The 12,587-nt window shown below is 35.8% G+C and overlaps 1 long non-coding RNA gene across 1 annotated transcript in view; it reads left to right on the top strand.

Moving 5' to 3' along the window:
* Positions 1-8,227, top strand: part of LOC309610317 — a 39,910-nt gene extending 31,683 nt beyond the window's left edge. Inside the window, exon 3 of the long non-coding RNA XR_014233846.1 lies at positions 322-8,227. This is a non-coding gene — a long non-coding RNA (uncharacterized lncRNA). The remainder of the gene's footprint in view (positions 1-321) is intronic.
* Positions 8,228-12,587: the final 4,360 nt, after the last annotated feature.

Genomic DNA, 12,587 nt, shown 5'->3' with positions numbered 1-12,587 from the left:
GTCTTTTTTTTTTTTCTAAATTTATTTATTTATTTTTGGCTGTATTGGGTCTTCGTTTCTGTGCGAGGGCTTTCTCTAGTTGTGGCAAGCGGGGGCCACTCTTCATCGCGGTGCGCGGGCCTCTCACTGTCGTGGCCTCTCTTGTTGCGGAGCACAGGCTCCAGATGCGCAGGCTCAGTAGTTGTGGCTCACGGGCCCAGCCGCTCCATGGCATGTGGGATCCTCCCAGACCAGGGCTCGAACCTGCGTCCCCTGCATTGGCAGGCAGATTCTCAACCACTGCGCCACCAGGGAAGCCCCCAAGAATGCCCCCCAAGTAAGGTCTTTTATACTTGCCCTTATTAATGTTTTCAGTGTAAAATTTGGCCAAAGTTCCAGCTTGTTAACATGGGTTTAGATCCTTTTTCCAGGACAATATGCATATGCTCCTCTGACTCAGTTTTGCATAAAGGATGGAAGGTAGCCAAGAATTTCTCTCTCGCTGCCTGACATCTCCCTTTAATTGCAATGCCCCTCTTTGCCCATTTTCTTATTTGGTCATATCTCTTCACAGGTGAAAGAGAGATATGATAGCTGAAGTCACCCAAAAATGATAACGAGAAAGGGGGCAAACCCTGTGCATACTGATGTACCTGCAGCTAGACTGACGATTCCTTGTTTAGGGGGTTCTCAGGACACTGATAACTGGGTCTTATCTAAAAAAGCAAATTGACAGCCTAATCAAAAAACTGGCTCATAAGTGGGATTATTACCTTATTATGATGTATTAGGCAAGACATAGAAGTAGCACGGTCTTGTCTAAAGAGTAAAAGGAATTATCTATCAGTAATATTTCATCAGTACATAATTAATGAGTGCCATATAAAAATAAGGAGGAATAGATTGGATTAAGTTATATGAATTCTGCTTGTCACCTTTACATGTATGTTTTAGTAAGAATGCAGAGAACCAATTTTTCACTTTACAGGACCTATTTCTAGGGCATTCTGTAATTCTTTGCCACTATCCCTATCTATCTATCTATCTATCTATTTTATTTAATTTTATTGTAAGAACACTTAACATGAGGTCTATTCCCTTGACAAATTAAAAAATCCACAATACAGTATTGTTAATTACAGGCACAATGTTATAGAGCAGGTTTCTAGGACTTATTCATTCTGCATAACTGAAGGTATACTATCCCTTTGATTTAAACATTTTTGATAATGAAGTGTGTGGATAGAACTGATGCTTTCATACCAAAAGTATTATTTACTATAATTGCAGAACCAGCCATGTTTATTAGACATCAAAGGCCTTTTATTTCCTATGACATTATTCCAAATATATAAAACATGAAAATAAGATAATAAACACACATGTGCTACTACCCAGATCTTACAACTAACATTTTTGTTATATATATATATATATATATATATATATATATATATATATATATAATTGAAGTATAGTTGATTTACAATGTGGTGCCAATCTGTGCTGTACAGCAAAGTGACTCAGTTATACACATATATACATTCTTTTTTAAATATTCTTTTCCATTATGGTTTATCCCAGGAGACTGGATATAGTTCCCTGTGCTATACAGTAAGACCTTGTTGTTTATCTGTCCTAAATGTAATAGTTTGCATCTACCAACCCCAAACTCCCACTCCAGCCCTCTCCCTTCCCCGGTCCCCCTTTCCCGCTCCCCCTTGGCAACCACAAGTCTGATCTCTATGTCTGTGAGTCTGCTTCTGTTTGGAAATAGGTTCATTTGTGTCATATTTTAGATTCCACATATAAGTGATATCATATGGTATTTGTCTTTTTCTGTCTGACTTACTTCACTTAGCATGATAATCTCGAGGTCCATCCATGTTGCTGCAAATGGCATTATTTCATTCTTTTTTATGGCTGAGTAGTATCTCATGGTACATATGTACCACATCTTCTTTATCCATTCATCCGTCGATGGACATTTAGGTTGTTTCCATGTCTTGGCTATTGTGAATAGTGCTGCTATGAACATAGGGGTGCATGTATCTTTTTGAATTATAGATTTGTCTGGGTATATGCCCAGGAGTGGGATTGCTGGATCATACATTTTTGTTATATTTGTCTCAGATTTTGGAAACAGAAAATAAACATTTCGCAGGTTGAGTTGAAGCTCTGTTTGTGTCCCTTTGTGCCTCCAGATTCTCTTCCCCCCGCCAGTGGTAACAAGCAGTTGTTAGCATGATGATTCCTGTAGCTGTGCTTTTTCATTGGGGCTGTTGTATCACGTTTCATTTATGAGTATTCCTATTTTAAACGTTTCCCTATTGGTGATTATTCAGATGATTTTGAAAAAATTTTGATACTAAAGAGATGCTGCTGTGAACATGTACATACGTCTTTTAGGTCATAGGTGCTCAAGTCTCAATAGCGTATATACGTGGAAGTGAACTTTCTGGGTGATGGGGTTCCGAGATCTTCAAGTTTAATGGATATTGACAAATTTCTTTTCAAAGTGGTTGTAACACGTTATGCTCTCACCAGCAGCTTATTCAACCATGTACTCTACACCTTTGCATACCCTTGGTACTCTCAGTCTTTAAAATTTTTGTCAATTTTATGCATGCAAAGTCAGAGGTCATTGTTCTCAGTCTTATCACTGTCTTTCTTCTTTTTTTTTTCAAACAAACAATTTTTTATTGAAGTGTAGTTGATTTACAATGTTGTGTTAGTTTCAGGTGTATGGTAAAGTGATTCAGTTATACGTATATGTATCTATTCTTTATCAGATTCTTTTCCATTATAGGTTATTACAAGATATTGAATATAGTTCCCTGTGCCATACAGAAGTTCCTTGTTGTTTATCTATTTTGCATATAGTACTTTTTACTTTCTTAATATCAGTTTTATTGAGATATAACTTACATACCACACAACTAACTCTTTAAAAAGCATACGCTTATAGTGGTTTTAGTTATTTTCACTTTTTAATAGTGTCTTTTTTCATACAGAGTTTTCAGGGATTGATGTAGTTCAACTCATTGATTTTTTTCCACCTTTATTGTTTATGCTTTCTGTATCCTAATGTAAGATATCCTTCCTGAACACAATTCAAAAAAGTTATTCTCCTACATTTTCTTCTGGAATTTAAAAAATTTTGGTTTTCACATTTAGGTTTTTAATTCCCCTAATATAGACTTTTATGTATGGTGTGAACTTAGGGCTCTAAGTTACCTTTTTTAAAATGGATAACCGATTGACCTCAAAGCATTTATTGAATAGTTCATCCTTTCCCACTGATTTGCAATGTTAGTTCAGTGATATTTTGTATTTCTATATTTACTTTAAAAAATGTTTTAACTGCCTTTTGGTCTTTACTGTGTCAAAATCTCAAGGTCTTAATTATTAGACTTTATAATGGTATTTCTTAGAGCAAAGATATCCCCTGTCTTTTTAATAAAAAATGTTTGATTTCTTGGCCCTTTGCTCTTCTAAATAAAATTTAACATTGGCTTGTCAAGTTCCACACAAAACCTTAATAAAATTTGAAATGAATTTTATTGAGTTCATAGATTAATCTGGAGAGAATTGACTTTATTACAGTGGGTGTTCCCAACCATGAACATGGTCTATCTAACTGGCAACTTCCTTAATTTCTGGTCCCTGCTTCCAACTTGAGATGAATTTGCAAATAAGGCCATTTTTCTCTTTGTTCCTTCCCTTTTCCTTTCTGAATCATTCTTTCATTCAATCAGAAATATTTATCGAAGGTCTCCTGCATGCCAGTCTCATTAGTCACTGTGTGAAAGTTCACGCAGACCTGCCCAGACATCCTAGTTGACCTTGTCTTCTCTTTTCAAACAAAGCTATGTTTAAGCTTAACTGGATATTAACCTAAAATGTGAGTGACTAGTAGGATTAACCCTCATAATGTATGTTTGCAATTATTAAATGGAACTGTCACCATAAATCAGTCTCTGATTGGTGGCTTGCTCCTGGGAAATATTTTGAGCTGAGTTGATTTTTTTTTTTTAAATATCCTTTACCTCTAGTGCATCTGCTGGAGTATAAATTCTGGAAGAAGACATTCCAGATCCTTTTACTCATTTCCCATCTATTCAGGATCTCCACACTGAATGGACCTCCATTCAGTTACAATGTGGGGAGAAAGCCTCTGTTGACACATCTCATACTGAATTTCCCAAACAAGAAATGTGAGATTCAGAGGGCTTGTGAAGTGTGTGACAGAGTAGAGGTGAGGCTCAGAAGGGGATTCTTAGATGAAGAGAAAACTAAAGGACAATGTTAAAGGCAGAAACTCAGGACACAACACTTGAAGAGAGAGGCCAAAGCATGACGTCAAAGTGCTGTGAGGGAAACTTAAAGTGTTCATTTTAGTTCATTGAGCTAGTGAAAGATGCTGAAAGCCTATACCCTTAAGACAATAGTTTTCTTTCTTTCCTTTTTTTTTTTTTTTTCTTTTTCAAGACTAACGGCATTCTTTTTTTCTAGAGAAAGAAGCAAGTTCTTCTATTGGGCTTAGAACAATACCTCATATATATGTTCAGCAAATGTTGATTTAATGAATTTATCAAAGTTCATAAAGATTCCCACCCCCGTTATATAACATACAAGTTAAAACTGTCACTGCACTCAGATTTTGCTTGAGTTTTGTTGTTCCTGAAAGAACAATAGACAACAAGGAGGTAACATTGTTCCTGTTTTAAATGCCACCTCGGTAAAGATGTCCTCCGACATTTTAATATCTTGAAAGCATTGTCTCTTTCTTCCCACTTTCATGGGCAAAACGCATTTTGATTCTCTGCTGGTAAAAATAAAATTTATGAAAATGCTTTCTCATCTTTATGAGGACTAATTTCAACCTGCAAAATGGTTTTTTAATTTAAAAAGTCACAATTATTTGGATGCTCTTTCTTTTATTTTAACCAGTTGAGAGCACATTTACAGCTTCCTCACGACTACCAACACATAATATAAAGTTATTCCTAATCATACTTTTCAAGTACAATATATCATTTTCTGTTGTAATGATTTTAAATGTTTTTTTTTTAAAGGACGGTGAAAAAAGCTCTTCTTTTTTTTTCCAGAATGAAATCACACTTGTACAGTTTGACATAGCAAATGGCTATGACACACTTGAAGATGATGAATATTTTGCAGAGAGACAGAACATTTACATTTTATAAAAATCATTTTCTTGGTTTCCACTTTGCTTGTGTTATGATGACTCATTTTGTCCTTTATTCTGGGGAAGTCTTAATGAATGTCTGAGTAAAGAAGAAGTGAAAGCTACATGCCCTTAAGGATACAGAACAGTGAAAAAGCTTTTTATAGCAGATGTTCCTTGCATATTTATATGTGTGAAATCCAAATGCAGTAGCTTTTCTTTTTGTCGATGATAAAAGTTATTCTAACTGCCAGAAGCAGGAAGAAAGTCTGTAGTTTTCTGTGGGTGTTGATCTTTTATTCTCTTCTCTTTTTCTCACTGTCAACTTCTTCCTCTCTCTTTTGGTGAAAAATTTTGGCACAGTATAATAAAAAATAGAAAGATTAAAGAGGTAGCCATGACCTTAAGTATGTTGGCTGAGGGTTGTCATGATATAATGCAAATAAGTGGGCTCTTGGTCAATGGTGAATTAGAATTAAAATGTTAAAATATGTGGTCTTTCTACCATTATGAATGCCCTGCTGTGAGGATTAGTCTAAACCCCCTTTGTACATAATTATGTTGTTGTCACCCATAGTGCTGAATGATCACTCTTGTTCTTGGTACAGTTTTTAAATTTTCTAGGACTGTTTGATCTATTCAGTTTTTCAGTTTTCAGCAAACAATTCCTCAGTAGTCAGAATACATAATTTCTCAAATTTAGCCCAGAGAGAAATCAAGTGAAAAAAATCCCACAGCTAATAGTGGAAGAACTGGACTCACTCAAGGCCCATTTAAAAATAAATCAACTCCAGAGGGCAGACAGCAGAAGCAAGAAGAACTACAATCCTGCAGCCTGTGGAACAAAAACCACATTCACAGAAAGATAGACAAGATGCAAAGGCAGAGGGCTATGTACCAGATGAAGGAACAATATAAAACTCCAGAAAAACAACTAAATAAAGTGGAGATAAGCAACCTTCCTGAAAAAGAATTCAGAATAATGATAGTGAAGATGATCCAGGACCTCGGAAAAAGAATGGAGGCAAAGATCGAGAAGATGCAAGAAATGTTTAACAAAGAACTAGAAGAATTAAAGAACAAACAAACAGAGATGAACAATACAATAACTGAAATGAAAACTACACTAGAAGGAATCAATAGCAGAATAACTGAGGCAGAAGAACGGATAAGTGACCTGGAAGACAGAATGGTGGAATTCACTGCTGTGGAACAGAATAAAGAAAAAAGAATGAAAAGAAATGAAGACAGCCTAAGAGACCTCTGGGACAACATTAAATGCAACAACATTCTCATTATAGGGGTCCCAGAAGGAGAAGAGAGAGAGAAAGGACCAGAGAAAATATTTGAAGAGATTATAGTCGAAAACTTCCCTAACATGGGAAAGGAAATAGCCACCCAAGTCCAGGAAGCGCAGTGAGTCCCATACAAGATAAACCCAAGGAGAAACAGGCCGAGACACATAGTAATCAAAATGGCAAAAATTAAAGACAAAGAAAAATTATTGAAAGCAGCAAGGGAAAACTGACAAATAACATACAAGGGAACTCCCATAAGGTTAACAGCTGATTTCTCAGCAGAAACTCTACAATCCAGAAGAGAGTGGCATGATATACTTAAAGTGATGAAAGGGAAGAACGTATAACCAAGATTACTCTACCCGGCAAGGATCACATTCAGATTCGATGGAGAAATCAAAAGCTTTACAGACAAGCAAAAACTAAGAGAATTCAGCACCACAAAACCAGCTCTACAACAAATGCTAAAGGAACTTCTCTAAGTGGGAAACACAAGAGAAGAAAAGGACCTACAAAAACAAACCCAGAACAATTAAGAAAATGGTCATAGGAACATACATATCGATAATTACCTTAAACGTGAATGGATTAAATGCTCCAACCAAAAGACACAGGCTTGCTGAATGGATACAAAAACAAGACCTATCTATAGGCTGTCTACAAGAGACCCACTTCAGACCTAGGGACACATACAGACTGAAAGTGAGGGGATGGAAAAAGATATTCCATGCAAATGGAAATCAAAAGAAAGCTGGAGTAGCAATACTCATATCAGATAAAATAGACTTTAAAATAAGGAATGTTACAAGAGACAAGGAAGGACACTACATAATGATCAAGGGATCAATCCAAGAAGAAGATATAACAATTATAAATATATATGCACCCAACATAGGAGCACCTCAATACATAGGGCAACTGCTAACAGCTGTAAAAGAGAAAATCGACAGTAACACGATAATAGTGGGGGACTTTAACACCTCAGTTACACCAATGGACAAATCATCCAAAATGAAAATAAATAAGGAAACAGAAGCTTTAAATGACACAATAGACCAGATAGATTTAATTGATATTTATAGGACATTCCATCCAAAAACAGCAGATTACACTTTCTTCTCAAATGTGCATGGAACATTCTCCAGGATAGATCACAACTTGGGTCACAAATCAAGCCTCAGTAAATGTAAGAAAATTGAAATCATATCAAGCATCTTTTCTGACCACAATGCTATGAGATTAGAAAATTAATTACAGGGAAAAAAACGTAAAAAACAGAAACACATGGAGGCTAAACAATACGTTACTAAATAACCAAGAGATCACTGAAGAAATCAAAGAGGAAATCAAAAAATACCTAGAGACAAATGACAATGAAAACACGACAATCCAAAACCTATGGGAGGCAGCAAAAGCAGTTCTAAGAGGGAAGTTTATAGCTATAAAAGCCTACCTCAAGAAACAAGAAAAATCTCAAATAAACAATCTAACGTTACACCTAAAGAAACTAGAGAAAGAAGAACAAACAAAACCCAAAGTTAGCAGAAGGAAAGAAATCATCAAGATCAGAGCAGAAATAAAGGAAATAGAAACAAAGAAAACAATAGGAAAGATCAATAAAACTAAAAGCTGGTTCTTTGAGAAGAAAAACAAAATTGATAAACCATTAGCCAGACTGATCAAGAAAAAGAGGAAGAGGACTCAAATCAATAAGATTAGAAACGAAAAAGGAGAAGTTACAACAGACACCGCAGAAATACAAAGCATCTTAAGAGACTACTATAAGCAACCCTATGCCAATAAAATGGACAACCCGGAAGAAATGGACAAATTCTTAGAAAGGTATAACCTTCCAAGACTGAACCAGGAAGAAATAGAAAATATGAACAGACGAATCACAAGTAATGAAATTGAAACTGTGATTAAAAATCTTCCAACAAACCAAAGTCCAGGACCAGATGGCTTCACAGGTGAATTCTATCAAACATTTAGAGAAGAGCTAACACCCATCCTTCACAAACTCTTCCAAAAAATTGCAGAGGAAGGAACACTCCCAAACTCATTCTATGAGGCCACCATCACCCTGATACCAAAACCAGACAAAGATACTACAAAAAAAAACATTACAGACCAATATCACTGATGAATATAGATGCAAAAATCCTCAACAAAATACTAGCAAACACAATCCAACAACACATTAAAAGGATCATACACCATGATCAAGTGGGATTTATCCCAAGGATGCAAGGATTCTTCAATATACACAAATCAATCAATGTGATACACCATATTACCAAACTGAAGAATAAAAACCATATGATCATCTCAATAGATGCAGAAAAAGCTTTTGACAAAATTCAACACCCATTTATGATAAAAACTCTCCAGAAAGTGGGCATAGAGGGAACCTACCTCAACATAATAAAGGCCATATATGACAAACCCACAGCAAACATCATTCTCAATGGTGAAAAACTGAAAGCATTTCCTCTAAGATCAGGAATAAGACAAGGATGTCCACTCTCACCACTATTATTCAACACAGTTATGGAAGTCCTAGCCACGGCAATCAGAGAAGAAAAAGAAATAAAAGGAATACAAATTGGAAAAGAAGAAGTAAAACTGTCACTGTTTGCATATGCCATGATACTATACATAGAGAATCCTAAAGATGCCACCAGAAAACTAGTAGAGCTAATCAATGAATTTGGTAAAGTAGCAGGATACAAAATTAATGCACAGAAATCTCTTGCATTCCTATACACTAAAGATGAAAGATCTGAAAGAGAAATTAAGGAAACACTCCCATTTACCATTGCAACAAAAAGAATAAAATACCTAGGAATAAACCTACCTAGGGAGACAAAAGACCTGTATGCAGAAAACTATAAGACACTGATGAAATTAAAGATGATACGAACAGATGGAGAGATATACCATGTTCTCGGATTGGAAGAATCAATATTATGAAAATGACTATACTACCGAAAGCAATCTACAGATTCAATGCAATCCCTATCAAATTATCAATGGCGTTTTTTACGGAACTAGAAGAAAAAATCTTAAAATTTGTAAGGAGACACAAAAGACTGTGAATAGCCAAAGCAGTCTTGAGGGAACAAAACGGAGCGGGAGGAATCAGACTCCCTGACTTCAGACTACACTACAAAGCTACAGTAATCAAGACAATATGGTACTAGCACAAAAACAGAAACATAGATCAATGGAACAAGATAGAAAGCCCAGAGATAAACCCACGGCACCTATGATCAACTAATCTATGACAAAAGAGGCAAGGATATACAACGGAGAAAAGACAGTCTCTTCAATAAGTGGTGCTGGGAAAACTGGACAGCTACATGTAAAAGAATGAAATTAGAACACTCCCTAACACCATACACCAAAATAAACTCAAGATGGATTAAAGACCTAAATGTAAGACTGGACACTATAAAACTCTTAGAGGAAAACATAAGAAGAACACTCTTTGACATAAATCACAGCAAGATCTTTTTTGATCCACCTCCTAGAGAAATGGGAAAAAAATAAAAATAAACAAATGGGACCTAATGAAACTTAAAAGCTTTTGCACAGCAAAGTAAACCATAAACAAGATGAAAAGACAACCCTCAGAATGGGAGAAAATATTTGCAAACGAATCAACGGACAAAGGATTAATCTCCAAAATATATAAATAGCTCATGCAGCTCAATATTAAAGAAACAACCCAATCCAAAAATGGGCAGAAGACCTAAATAGACATTTCTCAAAGAAGACATACAGATGGCCAAGAAGCACATGAAAAGCTGCTCAACATCACTAATTATTAGAGAAATGCAAATCAAAACTACAATGAGGTATCACCTCACACCAGTTAGAATGGGTATCATCAGAAAATCTACAAACAACAAATGCTGGAGAGGGTGTGGAGAAAAGGGAACCCTCTTGCACTGTTGGTGGGAATGTAAATTGATACAGCCACTATGGAGAACAGTATGGAGGTTCCTTAAAAAGCTAAACATAGAATTACCATATGATCCAGCAATCCCACTACTGGGCATATACCCAGAGAAAACCATAATTCAAAAAGACACATGCACCCCAATGTTCAGTGCAGCACTATTTACAATAGCCAGGTTATGGAAGCAACCTAAATACCCATCGACAGACGAATGTATAAAGAAGTTGTGGTACATATATACAATGGAATATTACTCAGCCATAAAAAGGAATGAAATCGGGTTATTTGTTGAGACATGGTTGGATTTAGAGACTGTCATACAGAGTGAAGTAAGTCAGAAAGAGAAAGACAAATATCGTATATTAAAGCATGTATGTGGAACCTAGAAAAATGGTACAGATGAACCGGTTTGCAGGGACACATCGCAGTTTTCAGTACCTAGCCTCCTACGAGGTTGTAGTTTATATGGCCCAGGCAAAGCCCTGGAAGCTCACGCTCTCAACACAGTTGATCCTGGAACTTCTAGTCTAGCTAAACCATATATTTATTTTTCTTTGACAATTCAAAGAATGCCTTCAGAGTTTCTTCCCATTACCACCAGGGGGTAAATCTATTGGAATAAATTTCTCATAGTGCTGATTCATAGGAGGTCTTGATTTATGTTTTGTTAGATAACCAGCCTTAATTGTAGACAGTAAAAGAAAAGGTAGGTCTTGAATTTTGGCTGGTCGGATGACTTTTGGTCACCAGCACCAGATCCGTGACACTCTCCGATGCCTGCCTCCCTGTGGTAAGTGACCTTAAGAGTTTCATTCCCTGTCCTGGCGCTATTCATTTTCTCATTTTGCCCATGTCTTTCAAGTTTCTGTATTTCTTGTGTCTTGTAAATATTTAAATCAACCTGTTTTCTTAAAAAATATATACAGCCATTCAAAAAGAACAAAGCTCCACTATAAACATAGGAATTATTTTTACCTTTGCCAATTACTTTCCAGTCATTTTCACACGAGTACATATTTCTTATGTAAATGTGCTGAAACAGGTAGGGACAAGTTACTATGGCTGCTCAGTAGATGGCGCCAGATCCTAGGTTACCAATCAGCCCCTTTGTAAATTATATACATATATATTTTTTTGGCCGCACCATGCAGCATGCAGGATCTTAGTTCCCCAGCTAGGGATCGAACCTGTGTCTCCTGCAGTGGAAGTGCGGAGTCTTAACCACTAGACCGCCAGGTAAGTTTCCCTTAAATTCTATTTTTTAAACTGGTGAATGAATTTCATAAGTTTGGTAGCATCTTAACTTATTTCTGTGATGAATAACAAATTGTCTTAGTTTTTTTCGCTCAACTTTCATATAGTCCAAAGCTTTACATTTTAAAATTCCACATGCTGAAAGATGATATTTATTTTTGAGGGCATGTTGAAGGTCCTTGATGCTTGGGGGAAATCTATAAATAAAAATACTCTTAGAGGTACTTACATGCTAAAGGAAAATGTATGCATTTATAGTGTTTTGAACTGGTTTTTGAATTATAACAGTAAAAAATTGCCTGTGATCTTTGTGTGGATGAGGCTGATTTTTAAAATTTTAATTTTAATTTGAATTTTTTTATTGAGGTATATAGTTGATTTACAATGTTGTGTTAGTTTCAGGTGTACAGCAAAATGATTCAGTTATACACACATAGCTATTTTTTTCAGATTCTTTTCCCTTATAGGTTATTACAAAATACTGAGTACAGTTTCCTGTGAGGCTGATTTTATTAGCTTTTAAAAAAGTTTTCATCTTTTAATACTGTTCCCATGAACTCTGAATTCAGGGCTCACCATGGGCAAAGCTTCTGTGTCTTGTGCAGATGGAGTAACAAGACAGTAACTTGCTTCATAGGTGATTGTTTCTTTTTGTAGCAATAACTCTGAATGGGGAGTGCCTGAGTAAATGCCATGCTTTGGGGATGGAATAGAACCCATCTAGTCACTACTCCAAGTTAACAGTTCAGCATGTCAGTGAGTCAGTTTAACGTAAACAAAAAAATCTATATCACTTGAAAATTTCTTAGATATCTTCCTACTTTCAAAATATACTAAATATTTATAATATCTTCCTTTGAAGAGATGTTCTACTTTATAGTGTTAGCCATCATTTTATTAT

This window comes from Balaenoptera borealis (assembly GCF_965194805.1).
Source record: "Balaenoptera borealis genome assembly, chromosome: 14".
Taxonomy (NCBI): Eukaryota; Metazoa; Chordata; class Mammalia; order Artiodactyla; family Balaenopteridae; genus Balaenoptera; species Balaenoptera borealis.
Note: the sequence above shows the minus strand (reverse complement) of the source record. Positions and strands in the feature narration are given on the sequence as shown.